The sequence below is a fragment of the Harmonia axyridis genome, chromosome X (genome assembly GCF_914767665.1).
Source record: "Harmonia axyridis chromosome X, icHarAxyr1.1, whole genome shotgun sequence".
Lineage (NCBI taxonomy): Eukaryota > Metazoa > Arthropoda > Insecta > Coleoptera > Coccinellidae > Harmonia > Harmonia axyridis.
This window is the reverse complement of record NC_059508.1, coordinates 35,269,067-35,279,530: the sequence shown is the minus strand read 5'-3', so window position 1 is coordinate 35,279,530 and position 10,464 is coordinate 35,269,067. Positions and strand designations below refer to the sequence as shown.

General features: G+C 42.2%; 1 non-coding gene across 1 annotated transcript in view; it reads left to right on the top strand.

The window, feature by feature from the left end:
- The first annotated feature begins 10,348 nt into the window (after window positions 1-10,348).
- LOC123687529 overlaps window positions 10,349-10,464 on the top strand; it is a 1,906-nt gene continuing 1,790 nt past the window's right edge. The window contains exon 1 of the ribosomal RNA XR_006749249.1: window positions 10,349-10,464. This exon is cut by the window's right edge and continues 1,790 nt beyond it. This is a non-coding gene — a ribosomal RNA (small subunit ribosomal RNA).

The window sequence follows — 10,464 nt, the reverse complement described above, 5'->3', positions numbered from 1 at the left end:
GATCGGGACCGGGGCGATCGGTCGTATCTGACACCGCCGGCTCGGTTCTAACATCGTCAATGAGTCGGGGTTGAAAAAAAGGACGTGAACATTTTTCCTTATAAAAATCAAACCCGATCATGGATTTTGATTCTGATTGTTGATTATCGCTATTAGAACATATAAGGAGGCAACCAAATCAAATTTGAGAAAATTCCACGATCAGAAAATTTTTTTCGAAAAAAAAAAAAAAATCGTAATCACCTCGGTCATGGCGAGTTATTTTCCGTATTTCATTCCACAATCAACGTACAACATAGAAGAAATCATCTCTCTAACTATCCTGGTTCAAAAGTTGTATCGGAACATTTCACGTCGTAATATCTCGCCAAGTCCAGACCTCGGCGATAGGTAGTATCTGACACCGTCCGCTCGGGACTGACATCGACTTGGACTCGGGCTGATGATGGGGAGGCGTTTAAGGACGTGAACATTTTTCCTTATAAAAATTAAAGTCGACAATGAATATTGATTCTGATTACTGATTTACGCTTTAAAAACACATTAGAAGGCAACCAAATCGAATTTGAGGAAATTCCACGATCAGAAAATTTTTTTCGAAAAAAAAAAAAATCCGAAAAATATTTTTCGATTCCTATTACTGATTTACTCTTTTAGAACACATTAGGAGGCAACCAAATCAAATTTGAGAAAATTCCACAATCAGAAAATTTTTTTCGAAAAAAAAAAAAATTCGAGGACACCTCGGTCATGGCAAGTTATTTTCCACAATCCATTCCCCAATCGACGTACATCACAGAAAAAATCATCTCTCTAACTATCCTGGTTCAAAAGTTGTATCGGAACATTTTCACGTCGAAAATATATCTCTAAGTCCAGACCGATGCACAACGTAAACTAGGGCTGAACCGATGCACCACGTAATATCGGGCAGACCGATGCAGAACGTAAACTCGATCATACCGATGCTTCACGTAATCTCGATCTTACCGATGCACCACGTAAACAAGGGCAGACCGATGCAGAACGTAAAGTAGATCTTACCGATGCACCACGTAATCTCGATCTTACCGATGCACCACGTAATCTCCATCTTACCGATGCACCACGTGAACTGGATCTTACCGATGCAGAACGTGAATTGGATCTTACCGATGCACCACGTAAACTCGATCTTACCGATGCACCACGTAATCTCAATCTTACCGATGCACCACGTGAACTGGATCTTACCGATGCAGAACGTGAATTGGATCTTACCGATGCACCACGTAAACTCGATCTTACCGATGCACCACGTAATCTCAATCTTACCGATGCACCACGTGAACTGGATCTTACCGATGCAGAACGTGAATTGGATCTTACCGATGCACCACGTAAACTCGATCTTACCGATGCACCACGTAATCTCAATCTCACCGATGCACCACGTGAACTGGATCTTACCGATGCAGAACGTGAATTGGATCTTACCGATGCACCACGTAAACTCGATCTTACCGATGCACCACGTAATCTCGATCTTACCGATGCACCACGTAATCTCAATCTTACCGATGCATCACGTAATCTCGATCTTACCGATGCAGAACGTAAACTCGATCATACCGATGCACCACGTTATCTCGGCAGACCGATGCAGAACGTAAAAAAAAAGCTTACAGCACGCGGTGTTCCCAAGCGGTCACCCATCCAAGTACTAACCGCGCCCGACGCTGCTTGGCTTCAGTGTTCAATTTCAATTTCAATTTCAATTTCAAATGGGCTTTATTTGTCTTTGTGATAGTTACAGATATGTGCCTATATAGGCCATGTTAATCAACAATAATGGTTTATATACAGTTCCTACCAGATAATTCTGGTATTATCAGTTACATTTCATATACATATAATAAAAAATTTTTAAGTAATTTCAGGGTGTTTGGGAATTTTTGTTTGATATCGTATATTTATTTATTTTATTATAATAGGGGATTTTCAGGAAAAATTTAGGAATAAAAAACCTGATATAAATAATTTGGGGAGGGATGGGGGGTGGGTTGGGGATATATATATACAGTTATGTACAGTTTTAGCATTTACAAATTTTTATATACAATTTTATATACATGTCTGGGAAGGGGTTCCCGTTATGCTAAACGGCGATTCTCAATTCAGCTAACGGCCGCCATTTGCTAGTCGTGGCCAGTCCCCATTTCTCGTAGCACCGTTCGTGTCGCTGTTGGGTCTAGTACCCGTAGGACCGATTGGTTGTTACGATAACAGGGCGATGGATACGCCATTCGCATTGGCTGCCGCTACCTTTCGTTGTGATTCGTCGTCAAGACATATTTTTCAAAATGTCGGTATGTGACATGGCCGGTCTTGGAAGATGGCGGTTTTCATAGGGGTTTTTGGGTGTTTGGGGTGGGTTTTTAGGGAGGTTTAAGGAATATGGGAAGGAATTGGTACGGGAGGGGGTGAGGGGATGCGTGGAGTCGCGTTTTCGTAATTTGTCTTGTCAGTGCGTTGGATTTACACTGGAATTCGTAGAAATCGCTAGATACTTTGTTTAGGTACTCGCGGATGGTTGGAATATCCGCGAGTTCATGTAGTTTGGATATCCTAGTGTAATACGGCTTGCTCAAGGCCAATCTTAGGATTTTGTTTTGAAGGTTTTGAATGGGCCTTATTGGAAAGGGCCTAAGGTGACAAAATGCCGGCGCAGCGTATGTGACTACTGGCCGGATGTATGTTTTGTAAATGAGCAATTTGTTTTTTTCATTCAGCATACTTTTACTGCACAATAGAGGATGCAGTATCTTTTTGATGGCGTATCCTTTATGGATTTGTGCTTTGATATGGCGGTGGAAATTTAGCCTTTCGTCCAATTCAATGCCCAGGTACTTAACGGAGCTTTTTGGAACAATTTCCGTATTATTGATTTTTAATTTGTCTAAGATTACTTTTTCATTCCGTCTTCTGCTAAACACGATCTGCTCTGCTTTGGTCTCATTCAGTTTTATTTTCCATCTGTCGAAGTAATTGATAAGTACTTCGAGATGGTTTTTCAGCTCGCGATTGGCGTCTTCAGCGCTGGATGAGTGGGCATATATGGCCGTGTCATCCGCGAAGAGGGCGATTTTTGTTTTGTTATGTTTCGGGATATCCTGGACGTAGATATTGAATAATCTAGGTCCAAGGACTGATCCCTGCACAATTCCTGCTTTTATATTTTTGGGCGCGGATGTTTCATTCCCTACGCGTACTATGAATTTTCTGTTATTGAGATATGAGTAAATGGTCTTTATGAGGAATTTCGGGAATTTAAGTTTTATTAATTTGTAGGTCAGCCCCTCTATCCAAACTTTGTCGAACGCCTTTTCGATGTCGAGGAGGAGCATGACCGTGTGGTTTTTATTATTGAAATTATTTATTACATCAACTACGATTCGGCAGATTTGCTGTGTCGAGCTGTGTTTTTCCTTGAAGCCAAATTGATGGTCATCGCGAATTTTATTGTTTTTCATTGCTTGCTTTATTTTTCCTAACAGGATTTTCTCGGTCAGCTTGCTGAGGTTAGACAGTAGACTGATCGGACGGTAGTTGCCGGGAGAAGTTGTGACTTTCCCGGCTTTGGGGATAGGGGTTACTACTGCTGTTTTCCAACAGCTAGGCCAGTGTTGAAATTTGAATACAGCGTTTATGATGTAGTTCAGTTGAACTATGGCCTTTCTGGATAGGTTCCGGATCAGTCTATTGTCCACTTCGTCCTTTCCTGGAGCTTTGTTTAGTGGAAGCTTTTTAATTTCGTCCCGTATTTCCGATGGATTTGTTAATAGATGATTTTCGGGCTTTACGAAGCGGTTCGAATTTATAAAGTCTTCCACTCTTTTCCGTATGTCTGCTTGTTCTGGACTATCGGTCTGGGATATGTGGTGAGCGGTTTCGAAGTTTTCCGCAAGTACGTCCGCTTTTTCTTTATCGGTGATGTAATTCGCGGAATTTTGGACCAAGATGGGAACTTGGGAGAATTTTTGAATACTGGATTTGACTGTTTTCCAGAGATCTTTGTTATTAGAATTTAGCCTGGAGATTTTCTGTTCCCATCTTTCGTTCTGGAAAATTTTTATGTGGTTTCGGATTTCGCGGGTGTATGAGTTTAAGAGTGTTTTATCGACTTGTCTTTGGTGGGATTGCCACCTTTTTCTGATTTTATTCCTGAACTTGATCAAGTCGATAATATGGGCTGGTAGTTTTTCTGCTACTTCAGCTCTCGGTTTTTTGGAAATTGTTTTATCGCGGGCGTACTTGAGGGCCTTCGTAAACTTTTCAATTTCCCGTTCGATGTCGGAAGCAGTTTCGATTTTATTGTTGATAGTTATTTTACTATCTAATATTGTACGAAATTTTGCCCAATCAGCGTTCGAATAGTCGTACACTAATTTTGTTGGGTTTCTTTCGCTGCTATAATTGACCGAGAAGATCACTGGATTATGATCGGACCCTAACTGACAACTCGCGTCCGGGATACTATTCAAGTTAATATTCTTAGTGAGTATTAAATCGATAGTACTCGGAGCTTTTCCATTGTCTGGAAAATGAGTGTGTCCGTTAGGGATGTTCAAAATTACGTCATCATTAGCTTCAAGGAAACTGAATAGACGATTTCCATTGGTGTTTCTGCAGTTGCAGTTCCATTCTTCGTGTTTAGCATTTAGATCGCCTAGAACTATTACTTTATTTTTCCTAGAAAATAGGAATCTTAGGCAGTTGGTACTGAATTTGCGACTGGGGCTATTATACACCGCCGTTATGATTAAGTTGCCATCAATCTGGACGCTAGCGTTCTCTATTGTGCAGTTGATGGTAGGCAAAATGGTGGATGCGATAAGGTTCTTTACTAGTATAGCGATTCCACCGAATCCAGAGTTGTCTTGTCTGTCTTGCCTATATGTCTGGTATCCTTTAATGAAAAATTTGTGGTTGTTTTTCAGTTTTGTCTCGTTGATAGTCAGTATGTCTATTTGGTTGTAATTTAGAAAATTGGAGATCTCCAGGAATTTTTGGGAGACTCCATTCGCGTTCCAAGTCGCGATTTTTAATGACTTAGTCATTTAAATTGAGGAAGAATTCCAGTATGACGTACTTTCTTTCGGCGGGGCTTGCATTTTGCAGCTGCTGGTTGAGTCTTTTGACGTCTGTCAGTAGTTGTCGTATGTCCACGTATTGATTAAGTCTGTTGAACTCGCTTTTCAGCTCGTAAAACGCGTTTTGGAAGTTATTTGTGTTATTTGTGTCATGAGTTTTGTTTGTTGGGGGGGAAGTTGGGGTTTTGGGGGTGGTTTGGGGGTTGGCCATGCCACTTACCGGTTTTTGTTTGGCCTCTTGGGCCTTTCTCCTTTCTTCCCAGACATTCACGGCCGGGATTGGAGCTTCGCGGTAAACTTTGGGGGCGGCAGGGGCGGCGGTTTTGGCGTTCCTCGCCCTGCGGTTGCAGATGTTCACGTAAATCGCGCACTCGGTACTGTTTGCGGGGTGACTCCCGAAACAGTTCGCGCACTTTGCCGGCGTATTCATAGATTTTGGGCACTCGCGAGTCGCGTGATTTTCCGCGCACTTGAGGCAGTTTGGGGTCCTATGGCAGTTGGCCGTGGCATGTCCCCACATCTGGCAGTTGTGACATTGGATTACTTCCCTTTTTGTATAGTACTTGTTCCACCGAACGGCTGTATAATTAATAACGCGGACTTCCTTCTGTATTTTCCGGAGCGTTATCGTATTTCCGGTGACGACCATGTACGCCGGTGATTTCGTTGCTTTTAGTTTGTGGATTTCCACAACCGGAATTCCTAGTTCCTGGAGTTCAGTTTTAATCTCTTCCAGGTCTGGATCAGAATCCAGTCCCCTCAGCGTAAATGCATGGGTTTTTTCTTCCCTTGGGGTGTAGGTGTGGTATTTCACGTCGTTTTCATCAAAATATTTTTCTAGTTTCTTTCTGTCTTCTACCGTCTCGGTGTAGACGGTGGAGTTCATGGCACTGTATTTAATATAAAATTTGCCATTTATAACTTTCGTTATGTCGGCCACCGTTTTGTTATGTTTTTTGAAAACGCCGTTGACCACTATTGGCGGGGGTTTCCGTTGATTTTTTCTAATTTCATTGACTGCTGCATTGACTTCTACCTCATTTGGATTGAGGTAGTTAAATTTATTTTTGATTTCTACAGGGATTGTCTTTTTGTCCTTCCTTTTCCTGATAGATGTTGTTGGATGCGTGAAGTTTGGGTTTTCCACATCTCCAACTCGACTTCTCTTTTTGGCGACTCTCGGGGGGTCAGTTTCATTATCAGATGAATCTGAAGGGAGTTTCATTTCCTGGTCGTCCATCATTTTAATAAAGTTCTGATAAAATTTTTGAAATTCCTTTCAAAAAGGAATTCAAAAGCGGTCGGTTTCACGCGAAACTCGGCCGTTTCAGGGCCTTTCGGACCCGAGCAGGTAAAATTTCGTCACTCACTCAGTCTATTCTTGGCTCTGGAATGCGGCTTGGCGCCGTCTGGTCTAACACAACGGTCACTTTCACAGGTCAGTTTTAACGTTCACAAATTCCACAACTATCTCTACGGAGCGATTTTGGGTATAACCTCTCAGCACAGTGTTCTGACGAGAACTGGCAATTTCAGCGTGGTATGGCCGTAAACAACATATATTGCGATATTTTCTATGATATCTCACTTTTTGGGAGCGGAAAGGACGTGAACGTTTTTCCTCATAAAAAATGAAATAACTTTTGGATATTAATTCTGATTGTTGATTTAAGCTTTAAGAACACATTAGGACATATCTCAATGAAATTTGAGGGATTTCCGAAATCGAAAAATATTTTTCGAAAAAAAAAAAAAATCCCAGAAGACCTCGGTCATCTCAAGTTTATTTCCATATTCTATTACACAATCAACGTACATCACAAAAGGAACCATCTCTCTAACTATCACAGTTAAATTTTTGTATCGGAACATTTCACGTCGGAATATCTCGCTAAGTCCAGACCGGGGAGATCGGTCGCATCTGACACCGTCCGCTCCGGTCTAACATCGTCTTGGAGTCGGGGTAACGATGGAGAGGCGTTTAAGGACGTGAACATTTTTCCTTATAAAAATTAAAGTCGACAATGAATATTGATTCTGATTACTGATTTACTCTTTTAGAACACATTAGAAGGCAACGCAATCAGATTTGAGGAAATTTCAAGATCAGAAAATTTTTTTCGAAAAAAAAAAAAATTCAAGAACACCTGGGTCATGGCAAGTTATTTCCCACAATCCATTCCACAATCAACGTACAACATAGAAGAAATCATCTCTCTAACTATCCTGGTTCAAAAGTTGTATCGGAACATTTCACGTCGAAATACCTCGCCAAGTCCAGACCGGGGCGATAGGTAGTATCTGACACCGTCCGCTCGGGACTGACATCGACTTGGACTCGGGCTAATGATGGGGAGGCGTTTAAGGACGTGAACATTTTTCCTTATAAAAATTAAAGTCGACAATGAATATTGATTCTGATTACTGATTTACGCTTTAAAAACACATTAGAAGGCAACCAAATCAAATTTGAGGAAATTCCAAAATCAGAAAATTTTTTTTCAAAAAAAAAAAAATCCGAAAAAAATTTTTCGATTCTGATTACTGATTTACTCTTTTAGAACACATTAGAAGGCAACGAAATCAAATTTGAGTAAAATCCAAAATCAGAAAATATTTTTCGAAAAAAAAAAAAAATTCGAGAACACCTCGGTCATGGCAAGTTATTTTCCACAATCCATTCCCCAATCAACGTACATCCCAGAAAAAATCATCTCTCTAACTATCCTGGTTCAAAAGTTGTATCGGAACATTTTCACGTCGAAAATATATCTCTAAGTCCAGACCGATGCAGAACGTAAACTCGATCATACCGATGCTTCACGTAATCTCGATCTTACCGATGCACAACGTAAACTAGATCACACCGATGCAGAACGTAAACTCGATCTCACCGATGCACCACGTGAACTGGATCTTACCGATGCAGAACGTGAATTGGATCTTACCGATGCACCACGTAAACTCGATCTTACCGATGCACCACGTAATCTCGATCTTACCGATGCACCACGTGAACTGGATCTTACCGATGCAGAACGTGAACTCGATCTTACCGATGCACCACGTAAACTAGGGCTGACCGATGCATCACGTAAACGACGATCGAGAGGCGCGAAAGGACGTGAACGTTTTTCATTATAAAAATTGAAATAAATGATAAATAATGATTCTGATTGTTGATTATCGTTTTTAATATGCATTAGTAGGCAACCAAATGAAATTTGAGGAAATTCCGATAACAGAAAATTTTTTCGAAAAAAAAAAAAATTCATGAAATCCTCGGTCATCGCAAAATATTTACCATATTCTGTTCGATAATCAACGTATATTTAAGAAGGAATCATATCTGTATCTATCTTGGTTCAAATTTTGTATCGGAACATTTTGACCAAAGTCCGAGCTTCGGCCGAAACAGACACCGCTGACCTGGCCTATCGATCGACCGAGAGTCGGGGATAGAGCGTAAGTGTTGTCTGGAGGGGAACCCTGTGCTCTCCTGACATATATAGGGAAGGTGGTCGCGTTGGGCGATGCAGAACGTTTGGATCGGGAATTATATTTTTGGTTCAGCTATTGGAATATGGTTTATTGTTGGTATATATTGGCGAAATAACGTTCTTACTGACTGGGGATATTCATAAAAATGAGTCCGGAGATTTTCAGATCGAAGTCCGAGTGATCCGACTTGGAAGGCGTGTTGGGTGGGTCGAGATGGCTTAGATCGATCAGACGAGGCGGGCTAAGTGTTGACGTCATGCATCGGTCCATTTTCAGATTGAGTCCGAGTAATCCGACTTTGAAAGAGTGTTGGGTGCGTCGAGACTGTTTAGATAGATCGGACGAGGCGGACTAGGTGTTAACGACATGCATCGGTATATTTTCTGATCGGAGTCCGAAGAAATCGGCCCTAGTAGGCGCAGCGGACGGTCGAGACGGCCTCGGTGGGTCGGATCGATCGGGAAAAGTTTGCTAAATCGTGTCTGGAGGGGAACCTTGGGTTCTCCTGACATATATAGGGGATAAGGTTTGGGTGAACGATTCTTCACGTAAAAGTTGAGTAATTTATTTTTCGATAAGCTTTTGGATATTGATGAGAAGTATATGTATATCTTCGATTAAAAGAATTCTTACCGTCTCGATGTATATTATATTAGATATATAAGAAATAGTTAACGTGATGCATCGGCCGATTTCCGGATCGGAGTTCGAGAGATGCGACTTTCGATGCGCGATGGGTGGATCGAGACGGCCTAGATCGATCGGACGAGGCGGACTAGGTGTTAACGACATGCATCGGCGGATTTTCTGATCGGAGTCCGAAGAAATCAGCTCTAGTAGGCGCGGCGAACGGTCGAAACGGCCTCGATCGATCGGACGAGGCGGACTAGGTGTTAACGACATGCATCGGCGGATTTTCTGATCGGAGTCCGAAGAAATCAGCTCTAGTAGGCGCGGCGAACGGTCGAAACGGCCTCGGTGGGTCGGATCGATCGGGAAAAGTTTGCTAAATCGTGTCTGGAGGGGAATCCGGGGTTCTCCTGACATATATAGAAGGGGTGGAGAATGGGTCCTGTCCTAGACTGTTTGGAGTTCTTTTTAGGATGATATTCAGTTGGTAAGTGGTAGACCCGAATCCGACCTCGGCGTTTGGGTACTGGCAAGGTGTGTTGGTTTCGGCTTTCGCATCTTGGGTCGCTTTCGTCAACCTCATGCAGCGATGGTCGCGGTCCGCTTCGTCTCTTTGTAGTCGAATGGCCTTTAAGCGACCAACCTTAAAATCGTGATCCTCTGCCCGTTGCGGGTTATGTTCACAAAAAATTTGCAACCACTCAATTCGTTCCGAGCGACAAATATTGTTGAATCTCGAATCACCGTGTCGTTATATTCACATGTATAGCGAAGGGTCGAGATGGAATGTGTATAAGAAATTAGTTGATAGCCGGGGGTTCGTATTATATATGGACGCCTTGGCGAGGGATTGTTTCTAGAAACTTTCTCATTTTTGATCGGTGTTTTGTCCGAGATGATGATGATGTATATATAGCTTGAGTCTCATGCTGACTGGGGGCTGTTACGTCGTTTCGTCGAGGACTTGCACTTACTGATGTGCGGCGCTAGTCGAAGTCAATCGACATGGCTAGTGCCACATGACGAGAGGCGAACGGGTTTGGCCATACCGGCAATCTCGTGGACCGATCGTATAAGCACGCAGTTCCCTGGTTGATCCTGCCAGTAGTCATATGCTTGTCTCAAAGATTAAGCCATGCATGTCTCAGTACAAGCCAAATTAAGGTGAAACCGCGAAAGGCTCATTAAATCAGTTATGGTT